Here is a 25,807-nt window from a genome sequence, read left to right on the forward strand (position 1 = left end):
CCCTATTTTATGACCCACTTACAATCCTCTCCTGCTCTTTACCTCTAGCCTCTCATTTAGCTGAAAGGCATATGGGGAGGAGGGAGAAGGGAGATGTTGGGGGAGGAGGGAGGCGGAAAGGGAGCATGGACAGGGAGGAGCATAATTTGCTTAAAATCAACTAACAGCCCAAGTTGCTTTCAATAGGAAACACTGTCAGTTTCATTAGTTGCTAATGAATATTATTAAACTAATCTGTCATTTGTTTTCTAATTATGTGTCACCAGGCATCATGGTGGCAGCTGAGGTGACTCACTAGTGAATAATGTGTAGAGCTCCCCCACTTCTTTTTTTTTTAGAGTAAAAACAGCAAGTGATTAGCGATCATTTCACCCTGCTTAGTCGCCCACCCCAGCCCTTGGTAGTCATTTTTCTCCCACACATTCTCAGCACAGCGAGACTCGCAGTGGTTCAGCCTTGGCAGTCCATTCCCAGAGTACTGACCTGGCCCACCTCAAACCTGACTCAACCTTGTTTCTACGTTCTCAGCTGGTGTGAGACAATCTCAGATCAACTCCCTCCAAATCTTGTGGGTCTGGATTTTGGGCAACTCAGTTGCCTGGTGAGATGTATACTAGGCAGCTTTTGATACTTGGCTGGTCTCAAAGGTCCAAAGCGATTCTGCTCAAATGACTGGCACTTTGATGGGCTGGTTAGACTTCTGAGTCTCTCTCTCTCTCTCTCTCTCTCTCTCTCTCTCTCTCTCTCTCTCTCTCTCTCTCTCTCTCTCTCCCTCTCTCTCCCTCTCTCTCCCTCTCCCCCCTCCCCTCTCCTTCTCTTACCTTGGGGATTCCAAGAATTCTGAAGACCAGAAGTGGCAACTCCCTGTGACCTTGGAAACATTCAGGACATTTCATTTTCATTACATTTTGAGACAATTTTGTCTGTCACAAAGACTCAAGAGGTGATGGGTAGGGGGGCGTGCATATCTGTGGTTGGAGGTGTGTATACGGGAGTGTGGTTCAACAGTTAGAGATAAACACTGCTCTTACAGAGGCCTGGAGTTCGTGCACACACAGCCATGCACCTAATGGAAGGCACCAGTTTATGGTCCTCTTGAATCTGTCAAGTCTCACTGGCTCTTGCCTCTGTCACAGTCCTTTAGATTTCTTATGTCCCTCCTTCCTAACCAAGTTGGTGGTTATCTCACTAGTGGTCTGGTTCCCACCTTTCTGGATCTTGCACCAGAATTATTCAAACCCCAAGACTGGAGCAACCCCTGCCTCCATTCTCATAGCGATCTGAGCTGCTGAGTGTGACCTAGCAAAAGTGTGTGTCTCTGAAGAGTCTCTGTTCAGCTCTCGTTTGTCCTTAAAGCTCTGCTTCTGATTTTTTTTTCAAATTTCTTGTACTACCTTACTATCTCTTGAGATGCTCAGCCCAGCCTTCCCCCTCTAACTAGACCTCCCCTCCCCTACCAACCTAGCTCCTCTCTTCAGAGCATCTCATTTGATCTCTGTGCAGGAAGCTTTCCTTCTCTGGGGGCAGGCAAGCTCCTTGTCACCTGCACACACTTACTCAAACCACCATGTCTATCGTGAGGTTTTCCATTCCTTCATGTCTTCCTTCACCTGGACTGTTCACAGCCACTCTTTCCCTCAAGAACTAGTAGTCATTACTGATTGTTTCTTCTCTGGGCCTGTTCACTCAGCCTATAAATATGCTTGGTCTCAACACAAACATAATAAATAGTGCAGCAGATTATTATTCAACACTTGCTGGCCTGAACTCACTATGTAGATGGCCCCAATTTCACAGAGATCCACCTGCCTCTGCCTCCCGAGTCCTGGAATTAAATGTACATGGACCACCATGCCCAGCTTTGCTACAGATTTGAAAACATTGTCTGCATTTCAGAAATTTGTGGTCTCCCTGTCTGTCTGCTCCCCTGCCACCAGAGTCAGATTCTCGGACCTGTTGATATTGCCAGGGCTCCTGATTTATATGGTCAGGGTTCAGTCTTGTTTTGCTCTCTTTATTCTGATGCTGTTCTTCCATGTCTTGGGTCTTAGACCATTTAGGCATCATCGGAAGTACCATAAACAGGACAGCTAATAGCAGGATTTGATTTCTCACAGTCTGGAGTTTGGGAAGTCCAGGATCAAGGTGGTATCTGTGCGGTGGTGGGGCCTGCTTCCTGGTTTACAGATTGTACCCTCTCAGGTTGTCCAGGTGTAGCAGGAAGGGCAAACAAGCTCTTATGAGGCCTTTCAGAGTGGCCTCTCAGTTTGTGAATTTGTGGGGAACACAGCATTCAGACCATGGCAGCTTATGCTCTATGGCTCTTTCTAGAATCACATTAAGACTTTTCTTCTTCAATGACCTTCTCTTCCCCCAACTTAAGTATCTTCTAAGTCTGTCAGGAGGTCCTCCCTATTCTCTTTCCACCATGGATGTGGCCTGCTGTGGAAACCTAGACATGCAGCACAAATGATTCTTGAGTACCAAGTACACACGTGCACGTAGAATACACACACACATCACAAACACTTAATGCGCTAGGCATCTGGACATCATTGAGCTATGTACAACTCACCCTTTGGATGTCTGAGAAAGACCCAGTTCTTACCTTCTTTATTCACCCCTAGCTTCAAGCCTGCATCCTGCAGGTACCTTCTACATCCTGTTGAGTCCCATTCCTTCAGAATGCCTCATTTCACCTTTTTGCTGTTTGTTATCTGAGCAGAGCATGGCAACTAGGCGGGAGCCTGTTTTCCCTTCTTTTAATCTCCTCTGCCTTTATCCCATTATCCACCCAGTCACCAGGGCAATGCTTCCAAAATGCAAATAGAGATAAGCCCCTCTCCTACTCAATATCCTGCAGTGGCCTCGCACCTCCCAGTTATGTGCAAACCTTTAGTCCGGCACGTGAGACACTTTCTGCTGCCTGGATTCACACCCTTCCATTTTCTCCGTCACATTCTCTGATGGTTTGTGCCTTCATGTCTTTGCACATGATTTATCTGCTGAGATTAATCTCTCTCTCTCTGCTTCCATTAGGCAGCTCCTTTATTCATGTCAACTCAGCTCAAGTTAAAGATAGCTTCCTGGGAGATAGTTGGCAATGCCTGGAGGAGGGTTTTGATTATTTTACAGGATGGAGAGTTACTGGTGAGGGATGCTGTTAACCATGGACCATCCTACAAAGCACAGAATAGTCTTCTTCTATATGAGGCTAGAGTGTCCAAATAATGGGCTTCAGAAACTCCTCTGTCTGTTAGCCTGCACACTACTTTTTTTTTTTTTTTTTTGGATTCATCATTTTATTATCTTCTGTATGGCATTTATTTTGACTGTATTCATCTGTTTAGATTGTATAAATTAAGGAACAGGTTTTTCTTTTCTGACTATACAGCATATTAAGCATCATTTACTTGAAATCTTTAGTTGATAGTACTCCTTAATTTCCCTTGCATGTTATACTGGCTGTTCATGAAACTATTATCACTCATTTATAATTGAGAGTGGATAGGGCTAGGTGATTTTTTTTTTTTGTGTGTGTGTGTGTGTGTGCTTGGCGTTGAAAAGAGACGGGCGCAAAGGAGGTGCTCATGTTGTTGACTGTCTCCTGAGCTTGTCCCGTATCATTCCTGGGATGTTTTAATCCTGATCAACCCCTTTAGTCCCAAACAGTTTTGAGAACACGTCTTAGGAGCTTTTCTTTATCTTGGATTTCTAAGATTCATAACAGTAGAAATTTGAGAAGTGTTGTTGTATTTGGCTCTTGGCTTCATTGATGCCCTTTCATGCTCTTCTGTATATTCCTGGGAAGGGTGTGTACAGAAGACTACAAACAACATTTTAAAACCCTCTAGCCAGATGGCTTCTACATATGTGCTGCAAATGGGAGGAACTGGCAAGACATTATGAGATGGAAAGACAGAAGAAGATACTCCTATGTCCCTGGAGGTGCAGAAGTAGTAGGGTAGAAGGCAAGCCTATACTCCTGTTGCTCTGAACAAAGCACCCAAGGATCTCAGCTCTGGGAGCAATTATGATTACTTAGGCATCTCTAGGATCTAGAGCTGTAGCTTGCAACTCCTTTGGGGGTGGAACAACCTTTTCACAGGGGCCACATATCAGATACCGTATATATCAGATATTTACATTACTATTCATAATAGTAGCAAGATTACAGTTATGAAGTAACAATGAAATGATTTTATGGTTGGGTGTTACCACAACCTGAGGAACTGCATTAAAGGGTCACAGCATTAGGGAGGCTGAGAATCACTGCTCTAGACTAAACATTATTGTTGTTCTAATAGCAGCATCAGTGGGAGCTCTGAGGGCCTCAGGGGCAGAGCAGAGTAAATGGAAACTGTTTGTTGTAGTTTATTGGACTCTCTTGTTGGCTGCGCCTTTCTAGCTCCATGCCCAGCAATCCACTTTGCTACATGCGCTTATTGCGTTGCCCTGGCTGCTTTCCCTTATGGCGAGTACCAAGGGTGTGTCTAAATTTAGGTTTTCCTACTTTCTATCCTTGATTTGTTCAGAGTCAGTGGAGCTTTGAGGACTTAGCATCACACTTCTGAAATGATTTCAGCAGTGATTCTCTGACTTACTTCCTGCCCCAAGTCCCTCTCTGCTGTTCTCTGTGATGTGTAATAGTTCATATGCGTGTATTAGTTGGGGATGGACCAGTTGTTAGTTGACTGGTTACCTGTCTTCATTGTTCAGTAGGAACTCTGATACAGATTAGTATATCTGAGGACTCTGATATGTATGTAGTATAGACTCTTTTTTCATCATGCTTTATCTCCTGAATTTAAGGTGTTTCTGGAAACATAATAAGAGCCTGGCAGGTCCTTGGTGAGTGACCTCAGAAGGCGATTGGCATTTGTCTGTTCTGTATTGGTGCTATGATAAGAGTGTTCAGAGAGCCACAATATTTCTCTCAACATGGAGCATTTTCTACTAAGAAAACAAATTTATAGTGTTGGAAACTACTATAAGGTCTTATAGGAAAACAATTATCCAAGTTGGCATTGTCCTTCAGTTGAGGTCTAAAGCTATACTCTTGACCTCTGTTATACAGCGTCTTTTCTTAGGCAGAAGAATGTCTTAGCAGGTTCTTATGTCCACAGCCCAGTGGGTGATGCAAACTCAAGCATGACCTGTTGTGTATTTGTGAAGAACTGTAAAAGGGAGCTTGAAGGCTCCAAACATTAAGAAGTGTGTCTTAGTCAATGTTCTATTGTTGTGAAGAAAATCCACAACCATGGAAATGCTTATAAAGGAAAGTACTGAATTGGCGCTGGCTTACAGTTCAGAGGGCAGCATACAGGCAGACATGATACTGGAAAAGGAGCTGAGAATTCTATATTCAGATTCCTGGGCAGCAGGAAAAGAGAACCACTAGCCAAACTTAGGCTTTTGAACCCTCAAAGCCCATCCCCAGAGATTCACTTCTTCAAACAGGACCACACCTTCTAATCCTTTCAAATAGGGAGTCCTTAACTATAATGACCTATGGGGACCATTCATTCTCAAGCCACCACAAAGTGGAAAGGCCAGTTACTCTGGATATGTCACACTGTAGACATGTGCTGAGATACCATCCCACACCCCACCAAGATGTACAATGATTACATGTTATAAGAGAGGTATGCTCACAATGGAAAGATCAGTCAGAACTAAAAACCTAAGAACTGCCAGGCATTGGTGGTGCACACTTTTAATCAGGAGGCAGAGGCAGGTTCAAGTTCTGAGTTCAAGGCCAGCCTGGTCTACAGAGTGAGTTCCTGGCACACAGGGTGACAGAGAGAAACCCTGTATTGAAAACCACCACCACCACCACCAACTATAAACAACCAAACCAAACCAAACCAAATCAAACCAAACCAAACCAAACCAAACCAAATCAAACCAAACCAAACCAAACCAAACCAAACCAAACCAAACCAAACCAAACAAATAAACAAAACAATCCCCCAAACATTCAAAACCCAAAAAGCTCCTACAAGCTCTATGAATATTCTTAGAAACAATTTTCTTTTAAAAAGGATTTGTGTATCTCTCTCTCTCTCTCTCTCTCTCTCTCTCTGTGTGTGTGTGTATGTCTGTGTTCCTCTTTGTATGGTGCAGGCATAACATTCATTATATAGATGTGTTCACAGACTTGTGCACAAAGGCAGGAAGCAGGCGTCAAGTGGCCTCTTCTGTCACTCTGACTATTCCTTTGACATAGGGTACCTCCCTGAACCTGGACCTTATATTTTCTTGGCTAGGCTGAAAGCCAGCAGGCCCCAGCCATCTTCCTGTCTCCATCCTTCTCAGAGCTGGGTTAGTGCTGGACATCTGGATTACCTTGTGTGCATTCTGGCATCTGCCTCTGGTCCTCATGATTATGCAACAAAAGGCCTTAACTACTGACCTATTTCTGTAGCCCCATTTCAGTAAGGTTTAAAATGCAAATGTTAATTGAAACCACAAAACTCAGAGACCCAAGATGTATACTGCTTTCTGTATTGTGTTTGTGTGTCCATGTGTTCATGTGTACACGTGTGTGGGGCTAGAGAGCATCCTTGGGTATCATTCTCCAGGATCCATTCACCTTGTTTTTTGAGACAGTTTTTCGCTGGTATCTGAGGTTTGTGGATTAGGCTAGCAGGTCAGTAGGTCATAGTGACTGTGATCCTCCTGTCTCTGACTTCCCAGCACTGGGATTACAAGCATATACAACCATGTCCAGGCTTTCACATGGGTGCTGGGGATCAAACGCAGGCCCTCCCGTTTGCATGGCCATCACTTTAGCAAGTGACTTACCTCCATGTAAAATTTCAATCTTACTGTAGCAGTCAACAGCTAGAGACTTTGGTTTGAAATGTGGCAAATAGCCATAATACAATGTATTGAAATATTACACAACATTACTGTGATCGTTTTAATTGTCAGCTTGATGGAATGTAAAATTCCTTGATAAGAGAATCTCAATGAGGGTTTGTTATAGGTGATGTCCTCAGAGCCACACTGCAACTATCATCATTGAATCAGCTGTGATCAGTAAAAGATCACAGCAGAGCTGTTGTTGGGGGCCGGTGTCATTGAACCCCTCATCAGAGGGTCCAGCTATTTTTCTGACATTTGTATACAATTCCGTCCTAATTGTGCTTGTCTTCCAGTGTTTAGGTCAGGGAAGACTAGAAGGGACCTCTCTGTATGTGGGAAAGCTAGGTGATGACTTTCCAGTGTGGCTGCTTTGGGGTCTGTATACTCCTGTCAGTAACCCATTCATGCTTTATATGTGAGCCTAATAAACCCATTGGTTTCCTAGGGTGAACTTAGGTTTGTTGTTAAAACCATAGAAGGGTGGTGGAGGGGTAGGTGTCGTTCATGTCTCCCACAGGGAAGGAATTTTAGCAACAGGGATTGTTTAGATCCTGTTGGCCTGCGGCCAGTGGGGGACTGCAACCTGGGATTATGAGCTAGCATAAACATTTTCTGTCATAAATTGCTTCTGTCACAGCAACAGGAAGTGAGACTGGGAGACCTACTGTCTACAGTTCTATGTACGCCATGTGCAGTGACTCGGGAGATGATTCAACGATGCATGATGTTGCTTCCTCAGTTTCAAAGAAAGGCAGGCTAGTGACAGAGATTTGCTAGCTAAATAATGAAGAGTTCCCTAAAGCGCTGTGGATTTCATTACTAACGAGGAGCTTCCTCTAGCTTCTCTAGATCTTCTGAGGAGCCAGCCATCACAGAAGTGAGGGGTCAGTAGGGTACTTATAGGACGAGTGGAAATCTAATGAATAATTGAAAGGAGTCTAAAAAATTTCCCATGATTCCTAGAAAGAGTTCCTCCTATTCCAATAAGAAATTTCTTTCTATATTGGTAGTCCACAGCGACCAGAGAAAGCTTGTTCTGCGATGGCCTTCGGTCACTCACATTTGGATCCAGCCCATATTTCAACATAGCTGTTATCTGTTAGAGAAGGTGTACACATGCACACTTGTGTGTGTGTGCATGTCTGTGTAACAACCAGCAACAACTTTTATTGCTCGATAGGCAAGCCCCATTTAATAGCCATCAGGTTTCTTCAGAAGAGACCTTTGTAGGAACTGAGGAAAAAAAAATACTGCTTTTTTGGGGTGGGGGTGGGGGAGGTATGCTTTAAACTAGTGATTGATTCAAATTAAGAGCTAGGCGAAATCTTTCAGTCTGTACCTAGCAGAGAAGACTCAGCAAAGGGAAACCACTTGGCTAATATCTGCTTTGTTTTTAGAGCTGTAGTTTATCTGAATAATGAGGCAAGTACAGATTGCTCTAGGACCTGGCAATATGAGGATAGGGCCCAGGGACACCCAAGATAAATGTTCTTCTAAGCCCAGAGTAGGAGGACTGGCAGAGGCTTATACGGTATGTGGTGGCACCTTGTTCTAATACCTTTTAACCTCTTTGTGGCAGGATTGCCCAATCCTTTCTTTGCATGTGACTTCCCCTATGATTGTGCTACTGCTCAATTAACTTTTGCTTGCAGGGGAGAGGTCCTTAAATTCTTCTAATGAGGTGATGATCATAGAGCTATTTGCCGTCTTTTAGTTTTCTGGTTTTTCTCAACAAGGTCAGCTACATCTAGGCAGTTACTGCTGGGGTAAGGATAGTAGAGACCATCAGAAAGGCTGCATGTAAGTCCTGAGCTAACCACCGGCTGCTCCCCACAATGTTCTTGCCTTGGCTGTTTTGCCATTGTTCTGGAAAGGGGTGGAGTTGAGGGTAAATGTGTTCTCACTTTGGGGGTATGGGGAGAAAAATCTTCTAGCTCTCACTGAGTTTTTATTTTTCTTGGAAACGAACCCCCTTCACCTACTGGAAACTATCAACTTTGAACAAGCAATCTCTAGGAAGCTTCTTTGTAATGGCAGAATAAATCTACCCTTACGTTTCTCTTGAAATAACAAGGAGATGAAATACAAAGGAAACGCCTGTGCTCACCACTATAAATCAGGCTTGTTGTTGCGTTCGGCACATATGGTATGGTAACGTGGCCCACTGCTCTGAGACCTGCTAATGGAAGGCCATATGTGCTTCTGTAAGATCAAAACACAACAGGCCTGGTTTAAGACTCCACAGTGGCCCAGACATGCAACTCACTTGCATTTATTGGTTTGTGTTTCTGCTTTAGCTCTATTCCTATGGCCTCAGACTCTTCCCTCACTATTTCTTTGTGTCTATCAGGAGTTGAGGAGGCTGAGTAATTTAAAACTTGTGTTTGAGTTTCACAGAGTTCTTTGAGTGGGAAAAGGCCACTGGTGTGCACAGGTGCCTGGAAAGCAAGGCGTTACTTGGGGCCTCAGGACGCAGCACTCTTGGCTTGCAGACTCAGCTTTGTGATACACTAATTAGAAGATGCTGGGGAATTGGGGTTTAAGCAAAAATAGAAAGAGGTATGATGGGGTTATCGCCCCTCTCCACTTTTACTTAAATATGGGAGTGTAGGTTAAAAAACAAGGGCCCAGTGTTTAAAACTGAATGAATGAACCAGACTGCATAGCTCTTACTAAGAAATGGATAAGAAGCCAAGGTACAGTGGGGCTTAGTCCGGATTTCTTCTTGGGATCTCAGAATACCTTCTGAACATATGCACATTTACTTTGGCAGTAACCACCCTCAGAGTGGTGTCTAGGGAACCTAGTGCCCTCTGATTGGTTATGTTTTACACTTAACTTCTTTTTCTAGTTACAGGGAATAGGAAATAGGTCTGAAAATAGCCTCAATGATTGTCAGACAAAGGTATTTTAAAGGGTAGAAATAAAGAAAACTTACGCATGCTTGCTATTAACATAAAATTTATTTGTGGTTTTCCTTTTGGTTATTAACATCTGATTGTCTGAGTCAGGGTCTTACTGTGCAGCCCAGGTTGGTAGGTGTTTTAGTTAAGGTTTTATTGCTGCGACAAAACACCATGACCAAAAAAGGAAGTTTGGGAGTTGGGGGAAGGTTTATTTAGCTTATACTTCCAGATCATAGTCTATCATTGGACAAAGTCAGGACAAGAACTCAAGCAGGCCTGGGACCTAGAGGCAGGAGCTAATGCAGAGACAATAGAAGAGAGCTGCTTACTGGCTTGCTTCCTGTGGCTGCCTCAACCTACTTTGTTATAGAACCAAGGACCTCCAACCCATGGGGCCCTTGCCCCATTGATAAATGCCTTACAGCTGATCTCATGGAGGCATTTTCTCAACTGAGGCTCCTTCCTCTCTCATGACTCTAACTTGGGTCAGGTTGATACACAAAACCAGCCAGTACAGTCAGGGACTAACAACAATTCTGCCTTGGTCTTACTAAAGGCTAAGATTACAGGAGTATGCTACCAAGCTGGGCTTAGTTACTACCATTTTTGTAAATAGTTACTACCATTTTAAACACTGGGCCCTTGTTTTTTAACCTACACTCCCATATTTAAGTAAAAGTGGAGAGGGGCGATAACCCCATCATACCTCTTTCTATTTTTGCTTAAACCCCAATTATTTACAAAATAATACCCTATCTGCAACATTAATGAATTATATTGTTATATTATATAATGATATTATATTGATATTAACATATATTATATATAATATATATTATATTATATAATGATATTATAATATAACTATATTATATTGTTCAAAGCGTCTGTCATTACGCTTCTATGTACAATAATTGGTGTCTCATTGTTGATCTGAAGAACTACAGCTTTGTTATAAAGTACTGAATCTAAGGTATTTCTTTGATTATGTATTGGTTATCACCTCAGTGCTATGGACTTGTTTTAAAAGTTAGTTCTGGGGCTGGAGAGATGGCTCAGCAGTTAAGAACCCTGGCTGTTCGTCTAGAGGACCCTGGTTCAACTCAAAGCACCCACATGCTGGCTCACAACCATCAATAACTCTAGTCCCAGGGGATCGAACATCTTTTTTTGAGCCTTTGTGGGCACTGTACAAATGTGGTGCACAGACACACATATACCCATTCGCATTAAAAATAAATAAATTTTTAAAAAGTCAACACTTAACTGAGGAATCCAAGGTAGAATAAAAATTGTGATAACTTTTGTGGGGAGCATTGCCAGTCCACGTGGTATCACTTTCAACTGTCTGAGGGTAGAAAGCTCTTAGAGGAGAACACACTGCTGCCATTTTACCTGACTGGCATAATTCCTAACTGAATTATAAATTGTACCTGCTAATTATAAACTGCTAATTGTACCCACAACTAAGTATAGCTCTCACCCTGTAGTGGCTATTCCTGGTTGTCAACTTGACTATATTTGGAATGAACTACAATCCAGAATTGGAAGGCTCACCAATGACCCTAATCTGGAGGCTGGGAGATAGAAGTTTCTGATCTGGATCTTGGTATGGAGATCTTGAGGCATAGTGGCTATGGATTCCAGAAGATTAAATCTCTGAGTTCAAGGTCATCAGGGATTAAAGGTGTGGTGGAACACACCTTTAATCTGGGCTACAACCTTCTGCTGGAGACAATATTGGACATTGGAAGAAGGGAGTCTTGCTCTTGCTCCTTTGCCTGCTTGCTGTGAGACTGAGTAACTGCTAGATCCTTGGACTTCTATTCACAGCTACTACTGAACCATTGTTGGGAATCGGGCTGCAGACTGTTAAGTCATCAATAAATTCCTTTACTATATAGAGACTATCCATAAGCTCTGTGACTCTAGAGAACCCTGACTAATACACACTCTTCATCAAGGATGCTTCTTTTTGCATCAGAGATCACTATAGAAAACCACAATTGGTTGTAATGCAGAGATGAACGGACAGTGAGGAGCCCAGGCCCAACCCCTATAACACAACCCCTGTCCCTAAGGCCCAGGGAACATCCAGGCAAAGGAGGTGGAAAGATTGTACAAGTCAGAGGACCAGAAGTCTGTTGTGAGATTGTGTTTCCTAGCAATGGCAGGGAAGCCATACCTATGATGTCACAACAATATGGCTGCCAAAATAAGACCTGAACAATGACAACATTAGTAGACATGTTAAGTGGAAGGGGGGTGGTGGTGGATCTTGTAGCATCCCATCACTGTAGAGATAATCTCTTGTACACCGTGTAAAAGCATTCACCTGTCAATAAAAAAAGCCTTTGGGCAATGAGTTGAGACATGATTAGAAGGTGGGAGATTCTGTAGAGGAGGGGCTGTATTCTGGGAAATAGTCATGTGTGGGAGATTCACCCCAGGCAATGCTGATGGAGACAGATGCATAAAAATGAGGAATATGTAACTTGCAATGTGACACTCCTAGAATAAAATAAATTGGATTATTGAGATATGAGCTAGTTGGTGAAGAGAGTCAGGCTTTTGGTCTAGGCAATTATTCATATATAATTCTTTCTCAGAGTCATCATTTCAGAGAACAAAGAGGCAGAGTGGAACATCAAGAGGTTACAGATGACACCAACTACACATCCCTAGATAAAGAGCTATAGGTAATTAATGACTCCTGAGAGAGGGGGGGAATTAGCCTTACCCAGGGATGAGTCTGCTAATTGTAGCTCAGTGGTACAGGCCCTGGGTTTGAGACTTAGGAATCCAAAAAGGACCATGGGTTGTGGATCATTGCTATCTGTAGTGATTTTCTGGAATAACTGCTGTGGGTGTTTTAGATGCCACTTTGGAAAGCTCTGACTAAACAGCCTGAGAGAACAGCTTTAAGAAGGAATATGTTTGACCATGGTTCTCAAAGGTTCAATCCATGGATGCCTGTGCAGAATATCAAAGCAGTATGAGCATGGGGAGGAGATTCACCTCACCACAGACAGAGCGAAGAGCTAACAAAGGGACTAGGGACCAGAAGAACCTTCGATTGGCTACACCCTCAATGACTTACTTCTTCCAACTAGTTCCACCTCTTAAAGTTTCCAGAACTCAAACACAGAAGTAATTAACCTTGCAGAATACTTAAGAAGCACACAGGCCTATGGGATATATTTCCTAATCAGGCATAGCAGGTGTCTGTAGAGGTAGAGCTCAGTGCAATGGTCCTTCAACCTGGGTGATTATCAGAGTGACTCGTGGGAACTGACACCGCTAGGTTCCCGTTTCTTAGGATCCCGACTCAAGATGTAGGATGGAGTCCCTGGGATCATTCTGAGGCTATTTTGATGATGCCTCCTAGGGTCAGGAAACACTGCTTATAAGGTCCTTGTCCCTCATTTCAGTTCAGAGTTTGCAGTATAGTCATTTCTCATAGGCCTGAGAATGGAATGTCCCCTCCCCCTACCATCATGTGACAGTCAAAGTGCTGAGTGTTTGCATACAGAGAGTTCAACAGGGCAGGCATGCAGGCCAAACCAGTTACAGGTTCTGGGCTCCACGTCTTTGCTTTAGAGCAGAGGTTGGGGGAGGTTTCTGGTGCTGCTCAGCTCCAGCAGTCAAGAAACTGACTTGGTGCCCTCATGACATGCCTTTCAACTTCACTTTGGTTCTTACTGCCAAGTTTTTACCTTCCCCTTCGAGATGTCTGCCTTGCCTTTGACTTGTCCCCAGAATGACAGTCTTCTTTCTCCCTCCAGAGGCTGTTGGGATGTGTTGGTCCAGGCTTTATATGCTCCTGTGGTAGCACAAAGTGAAACTGCTCTCAAGTCGGGGTGGGGGTAGGGGACCTGGGGATGGGGGTGGGGCGGGGCATCTTCCTTCCCTATTTAGTCCTGTCAGAGTTCCCAGTAGAACTAGCCATAAGCTCTGAAAACAGGTAAATATGGGCAATGTAGTCAGAGACCCAATCTGGTACTAGTATAGAGTAAAACATAAAATACTTCATCCTCAAGTTAAAGCAGTAGTTCTCAGCCTTCTTAATGCTGTGACCCTTTAATGCAGTTCCTCATGTTGTAGTGAATCCCAACCATAAAATACATCGTTCTTACTTCATAGCTGTAATTTTGCTACTATTATGAATCATAGTATAAATATGTGACTTCTGATGGTCTTTGGTGACTCTTGTGAAAAAAATCATTTGCCCCCCCCCCAAAGGGGTCACAACTTGTAGGTTGAGAACCACTGAGTTAAAAGTTTTCATGAGATGATTCTGAATTTGAAACTCTTGATGTTATTCTGAGATGGAGAGTGGATTTTATTTTTAACATTGACTTATTTGTACGTGTATTATGCCATTGGCATAGGTAGAGAGGTCAGAATACAGCTTCCGAACATTGATTCTTCCCTTCTACTTGTGGACTTTGGGCATTCAACTCTGCTTGCCCTCAGGCTTCTTGGCAAGTGACTCCATCTATTTTCACTCTTCATCAGGATGAGATGTCAAGATCTCTAAATCTACCAAGCATCAACAACCTGAAACTCCTCTCCAGGGATGGAGACAGTGTGAATCAAGGAACCTGTTCATTTTGGGTCCTCAGGCTTGGACCATACAGATACTTAATAATAGATTCCAGATTAGTGTATGTCAATGAGGAAGATAGCAGGCGTGAGGCTAAGAATTAGTTAGGTTGCCAAACAATTCAAATTAGACATGTACCCATATTCTAACCATACACGACTTCAGGTAGCCAGGTTTCCTTGCTTATTGCACATGATGGAGGTGATATTTAGAAGCTAAAGGAGCATACACAGAACTCCTGAGGAGGTAATCTGTTTGTTCTTCATGATCATTGTGCTAGACAGCAAACTACAGAAGTTTTAGGTTGAAAACAGATGAACATATCTGGTGTGATCATCACTAGATATGGTATATATTTATATCGATCATCACCAGGTATGGTATGGAACTATAGGATCTGAGTGTTCAAGCCTTCAGCGTGGCTGGGCCTGTGGCCTTGACAGAGAACTCAGTTTAGGAAAGCTCCTTGGGTTCATGCCGTGGGAACAGTGCAGAAAAAAAAAATCATCACAGCCTTTCCATTGGACAGTGAGTCTAACAGTTTACAATTACTTTTGATTTTGTTGGAGGTCTAAAATCCTCTAAGACTCAATAGTTTGCTGCTAGTCACTTGAAACATATCTCCTTATCACTGCATAACTTTAGGTCTTCTTTTTCTAAGAAAGTATCTATACCTTTACATTTCAAGTTGTATTAGAAAATTAACTGGGTGCCATGTTGTAGCATCGCGGTTAGGCAAAATCAAATGTGACACCATAATTGTAATGACCTAAAAGAGATTATACTGATGCAGAAGAGAAAGAAAAGTGATTGTGCAGTATGCTAGGAAAAAAAACCAATGGAGTGTGAAGTGGGTTAGTAGAGCTAGGGGCTCTTGGAACCTGGAGGTTGGCTAGGCTCTATAAAGAAGAGAATGAATGAAAGGAGATAGCCAAGTTATGAAGACTGTCCATTTCAAAAGCCAAGGCAGCAAGAATCTCAACTACATCCTCTTCTTTCTTATCTACAGTCTGGCTAGTCTATAAGCTGAGGCCAAATGGAAGTTTGAAAGTGCAGCCATGTTGGTAGTAGGATAGAAGGTGGGAGTGGGTCTAGTATACAACAGAAATCATCTAGCATGGTGTTTAAAGCACTCAGTGACAGGCTGGGTGTGGGAGGCACACACCTGAGTCTAAACCTTAGGGATCATCAAGGAATGAAGAGTTTAAGCTATGTAGTAAGATTTTGGATAATTGTGTGTGTGTTTTATAGATAATCAAACAACAAACCTAACCATAGGTATGCATGAATATACACACATCAACAAGGATACAGTTATGAGGTGTTAGCTTGGTCTGCATTGTTCAGTCAAGTATATTTCTGTGCCAGAATGTTCAAACTGAACTTTCAACAGAAGCATTTGGATAAACATCTTTGGAGAAATGAAATCTATTCCAAAGGATTAACTTTGTGACTGTTCATAAAACTCAACAAATATTTATTGAGTTTTCCTATCTTCCAGCTACTGTGCTCACCTTCCTTGAGTTGTGGTAGAGGTAACTGCAACTGATATTTATGTCTAGCTCAGATGTCGATACATTTTGTTTGTATACTTGTTTGGACAGAGTGTCCTTTTGCCCTTTGTGTGTTGTGACTCTTTCATGCTGGTAACATCCATGCATTCTCCAGGAAGATGGTTCTAGAAACAGTTCAAGTATCCTTTAAAAATAGTTCAATTTTTGATGTTCATTCTTGATGCAGTTTCCTGTTTTTTTAATGGAACATAATTAAACAAGCATTATAGTTTCCTCTTGTAAGTGGAATTAAATGAGACAGGCCATAATGTGCATGTGCCTCCACGGACAGACCTTAGTGGAGATAAGCCAATCTCTCTTGTTCTACATTCAGGCTGACTTTGTTCAGGGTATGTTGTCACCATCACCTTGGGCCCATCATAACAGCCAACCAAAGTCTGGGATCCTTAAAAGCAGCAATTTATTTCTGACAGTTCTATGACTGGAAGTCCACAATCAAAACACCAGCACCAGCTCTGATAGAGTTGCAACCCTGGGTCTTCATATTGTTTTCTACTATATCTGTGGATAGTAGGAAGGAGGGAGGTGTGTGGCGAGAGAGATCAGGGTGGAGGCTTAGCATTTTGAAATCCTTTTATACAAGAATACAAATGCTGGCATTTGGGCTCCACTCTGATGACCTTGTCCAAAATCAGCTCTCTCTAAATAGCACTATCATCTTGAGAATTAAGAATTTCACATTTGACCTTTTGTTTTGGTGTGTGGGGTGAAGCATATATAATTTAATTTATAGCATTGATTTGACTTTAGGGACAGAGACTTACTTCCTAGTTCAGAAGCAAATGTTCTGCTTTCTTTAGAGGAGTAATTTAAAGCCATACTTATAACTAGGGGATGCCATAAACTCAATTTTCGTCCATAATGAACAGAACCACTGCCTCAAGGTTTGTGGATGGTAATAACATTATGCAGATTACCTGATATCGGTGTGGAGTTCCATCCAGGCAGCCTGCTACACAGAAGAAGGGGAAGAGAAGGAACACCAGTGCCGGCAGTGTCAGAATCACCTACTCCTTTATGGTTGGATATCCAGCTTTTATAGTGTTTGATTCTTGTCCAATAACACAACTCAATTGGGTTTGAGACTTTCCCACGAAAGCGTGTTAATGTCAAATTCTCAGAATTTTTGTCTGACATGCCCAGCAATGGATGCTGCTTAATGGACAAACGCTAGTACGACTGAAGCTGAGTGCTCTAGAAAATCAATAATCCTACAGCAGCAGAGACCACGCTTCCACACAAGGCTCCCTGTAAGGAAATCCTGCCTCGGCTTGACCTTTGAACTGCTTTCTCTAGTACACGTTGATCTGGAGAGTGAGTTAGTAGATTACTTAAAAAACCCAAGGCTGTAACCTTCTGACCCCCCATAGAAGTGATGGATAGCTTCAGATTATTTATTTATGGGTTTCTACATGACTAATCAGGTCACTGGGGCTCTGTTTAGCACAATTAAGATTGATCTCCACTTAGGTTGAGGATGCTGGACTCTAATCTTTAAGTCACCGCTTTTGTTGTTCTGTTTCCCATCCTTTATTGTTTATGATGCTTATCTAAGTCCTGTATTTCAATAGAGCGCCTGTTCCACTGAACATGATGAATATCATACTGGATGCTTAGGGAAAAGATTATGTCTAAGATGTGGCTGTGCTCATTAGGCAAAGGATTTGCAACCTACAAGTGCTTACAAAATAATTTCATGTGAAGCATGGGATAAAAGAAAAATGGACAGGCACAAGAAAGATTGCCACGAGCTGAGTTTCCTGTGGGTTTTTTTTTGGGGGGGGCCTCATTTGAACTGGGCTCTAATGTGTATGACTGTATGAGGGATCTGCATGAGAAACAACCAGAGGAGAAATGAATTTGCAATGAGTGGTAGTAAGTGCTGCCATGGATGCTCGGGAAAGGCAAAGAATAAGACGCATGCCTGCAGGAAGAGTTTGTAAGTTGTTGCAGATGACAGAATCCATCCTAGCCTTTACATTTATGTTTAGACATATTTATATGCTTACTTATCTGTGTCCTGTCATACCTGTGTCCTGTCATGTCACGCAGGTGGAAGTCTGAGGACAAGATTGATGAGGCAGTCAGTTGTCTTCTTACACCAAGAGGGTTCCACAGATAGAACTCCAATTTGTCAGAAATCGTGGTAAGTGCCTTTACGCCCTGAGCCATCCTGACAGTCTCCTTTGTTTCTTGTTGTTGTTGTTATTGCTCTTCTTCTTCTTCTTCTTCTTCTTCTTCTTCTTCTTCTTCTTCTTCTTCTTCTTCTTCTTCTTCTTCTTCTTCTTCTTCTTCTTCTTCTTCTTCTCCTCCTCCTCCTCCTCCTCCTCCTCCTCCTCCTCCTCCTTCTTCTTCTTCTTCTTCTTCTTCTTCTTCTTCTTCTTCTTCTTCTTCTTCTTCTTCATGAAAGGTAACAAATGAAGTTTAGAATAATTTTAGAGTACACACAGTGGGCTGTACCCCCATAGGCACTACATTAAAATCCCCCTCCAAAATTTAAGAGCAGAAAGAAGTTTCTTAAGTTATAAAGCAAACCCATAGTTTAGAACCAAATTAAAACAAATGTTCTCATAGCCAATATTCCAGAGAGGTTAAACTTTGGAAATACTAAGATATGACATACTTATTTTAATTATTTTCCAGTTGAGTTTGTTAGAGCACAGTGAAGAATTATGTAGATAAAAGTGTACATACACGGAAATTCTTTGGCATTTTTAGAAAATGTGAGCATTCTGGAAGAATCTCCTTTCATATTTATCAAGCAAAAGTTTGATTTAGATATGTGTTCTTGATTGACCTTTTGGATGTTAATGGTTAATCTTTAAGAAGTTGATGCTCTTTGGTGGTTTGGTGGTTAGGATTTGGTAAACCTTCTGCTGAGGCCTGGGTTCAATTCCTGATGAGGGAAAGCCTCACTTCTTGTTGGGCAGTGGTAGCGCATGCCTTTAATTCTAGCGCTTGGGAGGCAGAGGCAGGCAGATCTCTGAGTTCCAGACCAGCCTGGTCTAAAGAGTGAGTTTCAGGACAACCACGTCAGTGTAGAGACCCCTCTCAGAGAAAAGAAAGAAAGAAATCACATGAGCTGGGTGTGGTACCACAAGTCTGTGGACCTAGCATTTGAAAAGCTGAGGCATGAGATTAATTTTCTTTGAGATTCATTTGTTTTTCTAGTCTGTGTATAGATTTTGTGACTACATATGTCTGTCTGTACCACATGTATGCATTGCCTATGAAGGCCAGAAAAGGGGGTTTGTTACTCAGGGTTTGGAGGTACAGAAATCTGTGAGCCACTGTGTGGGTGCTGGAATCAAACTAGAGACTTCTGAAAGAGTATCCAATGTTCTTAACCACTGAGTTATCTCTCCAGCCCACTTTATGATGCTTCTTATTTGTAAGTTTTTATAATAAACTCTATAAAATAAATATATAGACAGACTTTTAAAAAGTATGTAATACCAATACTTTTGAAAGCATCTTACGAAATACCCATGGGAGAAGTACCAAGCTGGTTTCAGAAAGCCAGTATCTCTCATGCTACAGCTCAGACACAGCTAATAGAACAACAGCCCCGAGGGACGTAGATGCAAAATAAAACACTCACAGACCAAATTCTAGAACACATTAAGAAATTACACAGCATGACATTCCAGGGATGCAAATGTGTTTCAACATATGCTTATCAGAAGCACATAAACACACTTAGGGGCAGAAACCAAGTATTCATGTTGATTTCAGAAAAGGCCTTCGACCAAGTTCAACATCTCTGCATGATAAAATACCCCAGAAGGCTAGAAACAGAAGGAGCAAATCTCACAATAATCAACTCCATAGACTACAAATGTATAGGCAATATTATGTTGTGGGTTGAACCTGACACTGTTCAGTCCAAAATCTGGAATGAGACAAAGGTACCAAGTTTTCTTTTCCCTTACTTTGGCATCTTAGTTAGATAATAACACAAGAGAAATAAAAGGGATACAAATGGGAAAGGAAGACATCAAGTTTTTCCTAATTATGGAATCATGATCATAAACTTTGAAGACCCTTAAAAAGTTTACCAGAAAATTCTAAACCCTGTGCACACTTTCATAAAGTAGGATGCAAAATTCAACACATAAAAATTAGTAGCTTTTCAATATACCAATAATGAAAATGCTAAGACTGGAATTTTTTTCCTGCTGATTTCTTTAACATTTATTCAAAAAAACACACAGATAATCCAGGAATAAACCAAGCCAAGAAGGTAGAGAAGGCCTCTTCAGAGAAAACTTGAAGACACCAAAGGAATCAGGAGAACACCAGAGGGTCACAACACCTGTCATTAGGAGGTGGCAGAATTAATATGAAAATGGCTACAGAGTCAATGCAACCATCCTAAAAATCCCAACAACATATCTCACAAAAGGGGGAAATTATTCAAATTCATTTGGAAGCACAAAAGATCCAGAATAGCCAAAGTCATTCTAATCAGAAAGCAAGGTTGTAGAAACCATTCTACCTGATCTTAATTCATATACAGAATCATACTAATAAACCCAGTACAGCCCCAGCCCCAGACAGCCTCGTAGAATACTGGAATGTAAGAAAGAACCCAGAGGTAAAGCCACTCAGTTACGCCCCCCCCCCCCCTTTTTATGTAGCTCTGACAGGCCTGAGAACAGGCTGGCTTCAAGTTCAAAGAAATTCACCTGTCTCTGCCTCCAAGTCCTAGGGCTATGGATAGGTTCCAACAAGCCTGGCTCTTTGCTTTGTATTTTGACAACTTGACTACAGTATGCCACGGAGATGCTGTTTTCTGCTCATTTCTTTGTGGGGTTTTACTTGCTTCCTGCATTTGAGGTTGGATTGGTTTTATGGGTTTGGGGAGTTTCTGCTGTAAATTCACTCTGAGCTTCCCACCCTATGGATTGTTAGGTTTAGTTTCTTGGTCATATCCCAGGATTCTTGGACATCTGGCTATTTATTTTTCTTATGGCTATTTGAATGCAGTGTTCCTCTACCCTAGTGATCTTTCTTCTGTGTCAGTCTGCTGGCTTCCCAGTGCATTTTTATTTAATTTAGTTGACTTTTTCATTTCTAGATATTTCTATTCTTTTTTCTTTTTCTTTTTTGTTTTTTTGAGACAGGGTTTCTCTGATAGCCCTGGCTGTCCTGGAACTCACTTTGTAGACCAGGCTGGCCTCGAACTCAGAAATCTGCCTGCCTCTGCCTCCCGAGTGCTGGGATTAAAGGCATGGGCCACCACGCCCGGCTGATAAATTTTTCTTGAATGTTGTTGTTTTTTTTTTTTCTTTTGCTGAGTTTTTCCTCAATACTGCTGCTTTTTCTCTCCAGGTTCAGGATGAGATCCACCTGTTCATTTGTCTTCTCTGACCTGAGCAATCATTTGGACTGGGAAACATTAACATCTTTGTCCGATCCCTCCCTTATTCTAGCATCTCTGAACTGAGTTTTTACAGAGCAAAGAAAGATCTCTGTGGAGTGATGTTTACCTGTTTTTTTGTGTGTGTGTGTGTTTCCGGCATTTCTGTGTTGCGATTTGCACATCTGCTTGGGCAGCTTCTGGTTTTACTTGATCTTGTCATCATTAGCCATCCCTAAGGGCTTAGTTCCCAGTCCCACTTAGAGTGGAGAAAAAAAAAATTGCTTGAAGAATCAAAAATAGGAATGCTTTCAAAGGTTAAAGGTTAATAAAACCAAATAAATCCGAGCAATGAACCACTACTTACTGCACCATGTACTCTGGCAACAGTGGAGTGTGCTGGGAAGCTAATGATTATTGAGGGTAACAGCAAAAATAGGAAATGGGTAAGTAACAGAAAGGGGCTGGGAAAGGGGAAAATAGAGAAGAAACAAGGCTCAAAATAGAAGCCAGCTGTCCTGGCACATGCCTACAGCCCCATCACCTGAAAAGGAAAGCAGAGGAACCAGGGGTTCAAGGTCAGCCTTGACTGCATAGGGAGGTTGAGAGCAGTTTGGGTTACATGCGTCTCCATTTCAAAAACAACAAAGAAAAATCCAAAGCAACCAACCAAAAAGAAGAATGAAGAAGAAGGTTACCAAGTAGAGGAGAAAAAAAAAAGCTAGCAATTAGAAAAAATCAAAAGTATGGATCTGGAGAGAGATGGCTCAGTGGCTAAGAGCATCGACTGCTCAAAGCACCAGACTGCAACTCTAGCTTGGTGTCCTACAACCATCTGTAACTCCAGTTCCAGGAGATCTGATACCTTTTCTGATACTGTGTATGTGTGTGTGCAGAATGCATGCAGGCAAAATACTCATATACATAACATAAACTTTAAAAAATAAACAATCAGGGCTGGAGAGATGGCTCAGTGGTTAAGAGCACTGAGTTATCTTCCTAGAGGTCCTGAGTTCAAATCCCAGCAACAACATGGTGGCTCACAACCATCTCTAATGGGATCTGATGCCCTTCTCTGGTGTGTCTAAAGACAGCTACAGTGTACTTATATACATAAAATAATTCTCTAAAAAAACATAAACATATACCCTAATAACTAGAAAAATTGTCATCAAACTTTAATCAGTGTAAGAAGGAGAATAGAAAGAAATTTTGAAAATCTCAATAAGATAAAGTCAGAATGTCACTGAATGTGTAATAGAAAGAGTGGAAACATCTAGAAGGAGGAGGAGGAGGAGGAGGAGGAAGAGGAGACAAATACAGAGACAGATAGAGGAGTAAGAGACAGAGGAGAGACAAAGATAGGCAGAGATAGAGAGAAACAGAGAAGGGAGACACAGAGAGACAGAGAGAGGCAGAGGAGACACATACACAGAGTCAGAGATGGGAGACACAGGAGAGAGTGAAGAGGGAGAGAGAAGAGAGAGAGGAGAAGGAGAGGGAGAGGGAGAGGGAGAGGGAGAGGGAGAGGGAGAGGGAGAGGGAGAGGGAGAGGGAGAGGGAGAGGGAGAGGGAGAGGGAGAGGGAGAGGGAGAGGGAGAGGGAGAGGGAGAGGGAGAGGGAGAGGGAGAAGACAGAGGAGAGACACACACCCAGAAAGAGGGAGAAGACAAAATGTACTTGTGGACTCCTTCATCCTCCACTTTCCCTTCTTTCAGATTTCTCTCTCAGTCTCTCTGCCCCTACTCCACTGTTTCTTTATTGCTCTGAGTCCAGATTGAGCTCAACCAAGATGTGTAGCTGAGGATGACCTTGAACTCTTGCTCTTCCTGCCCCCACTGCTTGAGTGTTGGGAGTATAGACAGTCACCACCATGCTTAGTTGATAAGTGTGTTGGGAATCAAACCCAAGGTGTCTTAAATGCTTGCAAGATCTCTACCAACTGAGCCCGGTTCCCATCCCAGAACTTTTGTCTTTCATATGATTTATGTTAGTGCTGTCTGATGTCTGTGAGCAGTCTTTTCTTTATTAACTTCCCTCCTTGGTGTACCATGGACCTTTGCTTGCTCCACATGGCTTTTTAGTCAATGATCTCGGCAGGTTTCCTATCTTACCACAACTCCTGGGCTTGTTCCCCTGTGGTGGCTAACACAAGTTGGTGATAGTGAGGATTATACAGGGTGACCTATTCTTGGTACTTTTTAAACCATGCTAATGGGTATGGTTGTGGATAATGAGTGGTCCCATGAAGCTTCAGGGTTCCTGGACTCTATACATTGTACCTGCACACCAAACACACACACACACACACACACACACACACACACACACACACACACATACAGATACATACACACACACACACATATCCACACCACACTCACCATACACACAAATACACACATACACATATACACACCACACATACCACAAACTATACATGTACACCATACTACATATATCTTACACATCATGCCTCACATACCATATACGGCACACACTATGCCTCATATACCACATACAACACACACAGAGATACATACACACCACACCAAACACATGCACACATGTCCTCCTACATCCCAAGGTACAGACTGAGCACCCTTGATATGAACACCACGAATCTTAAGTTTTCTAACAATTAAGACTGGTGTTATATTGCAAGTAGAAAATTCCATTGCTCACTTTATGTGACAGATCATTTTTAAAATGCAGGCACCCTGAGGATAACATACAGAATTATATTTAGGCTACGTGCATAAGGTATATATATATATGAAACATATGGAAAATTTTATACTTAGATAGCAATCTCATCAAAGAGATATTTTTAATCATGTTTGTTTGTATAGTGCCCTATACCTCCAGCAAAGAAACTCAATGTATTGAAAGTGTGGTCCCTTGCTGGTATAGGCTACTGGGGAGGAGTTATTCAGGGCTGGATATTGTTCCATTCTGATGTCTGCTCCACTCTGCTTCCCAGTCAGCATGGCCTGGACTATGTGCCATGCCCTCCCTCTTTATTTGTGAGCTAAATAAATCCCTCCTGGTTAGTTCATATTGTTTTTCCTCCTATAGGGCTACAAACACCTTTAGATCCTTGGGTACTTTCTCAAGCTTCTCCATTGGGGGCCCTGTGTTCCATCCAATAGCTGACTGTGAGCATCCACCTCTATATTTGGCAGGCAATAGCCTCACAAGAGACGGCTATATCAGAGTCCTGTCAGCAAAATCTTGCTGGCATAAAAAATTAAAAATAATATTAAAAAATAATATATATTAATATTAAATAAATAAATAAAAACCTCGAGGCTTTATAAAAAAACAAAAAACAAAAAACCCTCCTTCCCTAAGTTGTTCACATCAAGGATTACATCACAACAAGAATGAAGTTAACTAGCACAGTATGTATGAAAACACTCCCGAATCAACAAACAGGGGAAAAGCCTGCAACTGTAGAGAGAATACCTTGGGTATTGTATGGATGTACCACCTGTCAATTAAAAAAACCCATGGCCTATAAGAAAGGATTGAAGGTGGGACATCTGAGAGGCAGAAAGGACTCTGGGATAGAACCCAGTTTGGGAAGAGTCACCCAGGAAGATATGAGGAGGACAGGCACATGAGCAGAGGTAACCAGACAAGCAGAATGTAGATTGGTATAAATGGGTTATTTTAAATTATCAGCTAGTCAGGGAATGAGCCTAGCTATATGGCCCAGGTATTGTAAGCATATCTTGAGTATGAGTAGTTATTCCTGGAGCTTGGTGCTGGGGGAAAAACAGCCCAAAACACTACATGCACAGATATTTGGTTCTAAGTGTTTTGGATAAGACTCTTAACCTGAAGTATATTTATTAAGCACTTTTTAGAAACTGTGAATAAGCTCATGGAACTTTAGCATTAACCCCATAAAAGCGAAATAAAAAGCTACCATGAAGAGACTGCAGCTGCTAGTGAGTCGGTATACTCAGACTTCTCAGTTTTATAATCTGTTGTTTTCACATAAAGCACATTGAGAACATCCTTCATGGTACGTGTTTTAGAGGACACATGCTGTTCTAATGAGTGATGATATTGTGAGTGCTCTGGAGAGATGGCTTAGCGATTAAGAGCATTCTCTACTTTTGCAGAGGACTCAGGTCCAGTTCCCAGCATCCATGTTGCAGCCCACAACTGCTAATAAGTCCCACTCCAGGAGATATGACACCCTCTTCTGGCCTCTACAGGTATTTCACACACATGATGCACATAACACAGGTAGGCAAAACACCCATACACAGAAAAATAAAGAACCACATACCCTATTTTTTGAATTTTTAGCCTATTTTTACTTTGCCTTTCTTTGTTGATGGCTGTTAAAACATTTCCTCCAACATTGTCAAGCATGTTGTTTTGGGGTTATTTCACCTCTCCACATTAACTTTTCTTGGTTTATCCCAATTGATGTAGCCCTGTGTAAGGAATTAGTAGGAAGAAATTCAGTTGG

The sequence above is a fragment of the Mus caroli genome, unplaced genomic scaffold, assembly GCF_978045245.1.
Source record: "Mus caroli unplaced genomic scaffold, Mus_caroli_1 scaffold_20, whole genome shotgun sequence".
Taxonomy (NCBI): Eukaryota; Metazoa; Chordata; class Mammalia; order Rodentia; family Muridae; genus Mus; species Mus caroli.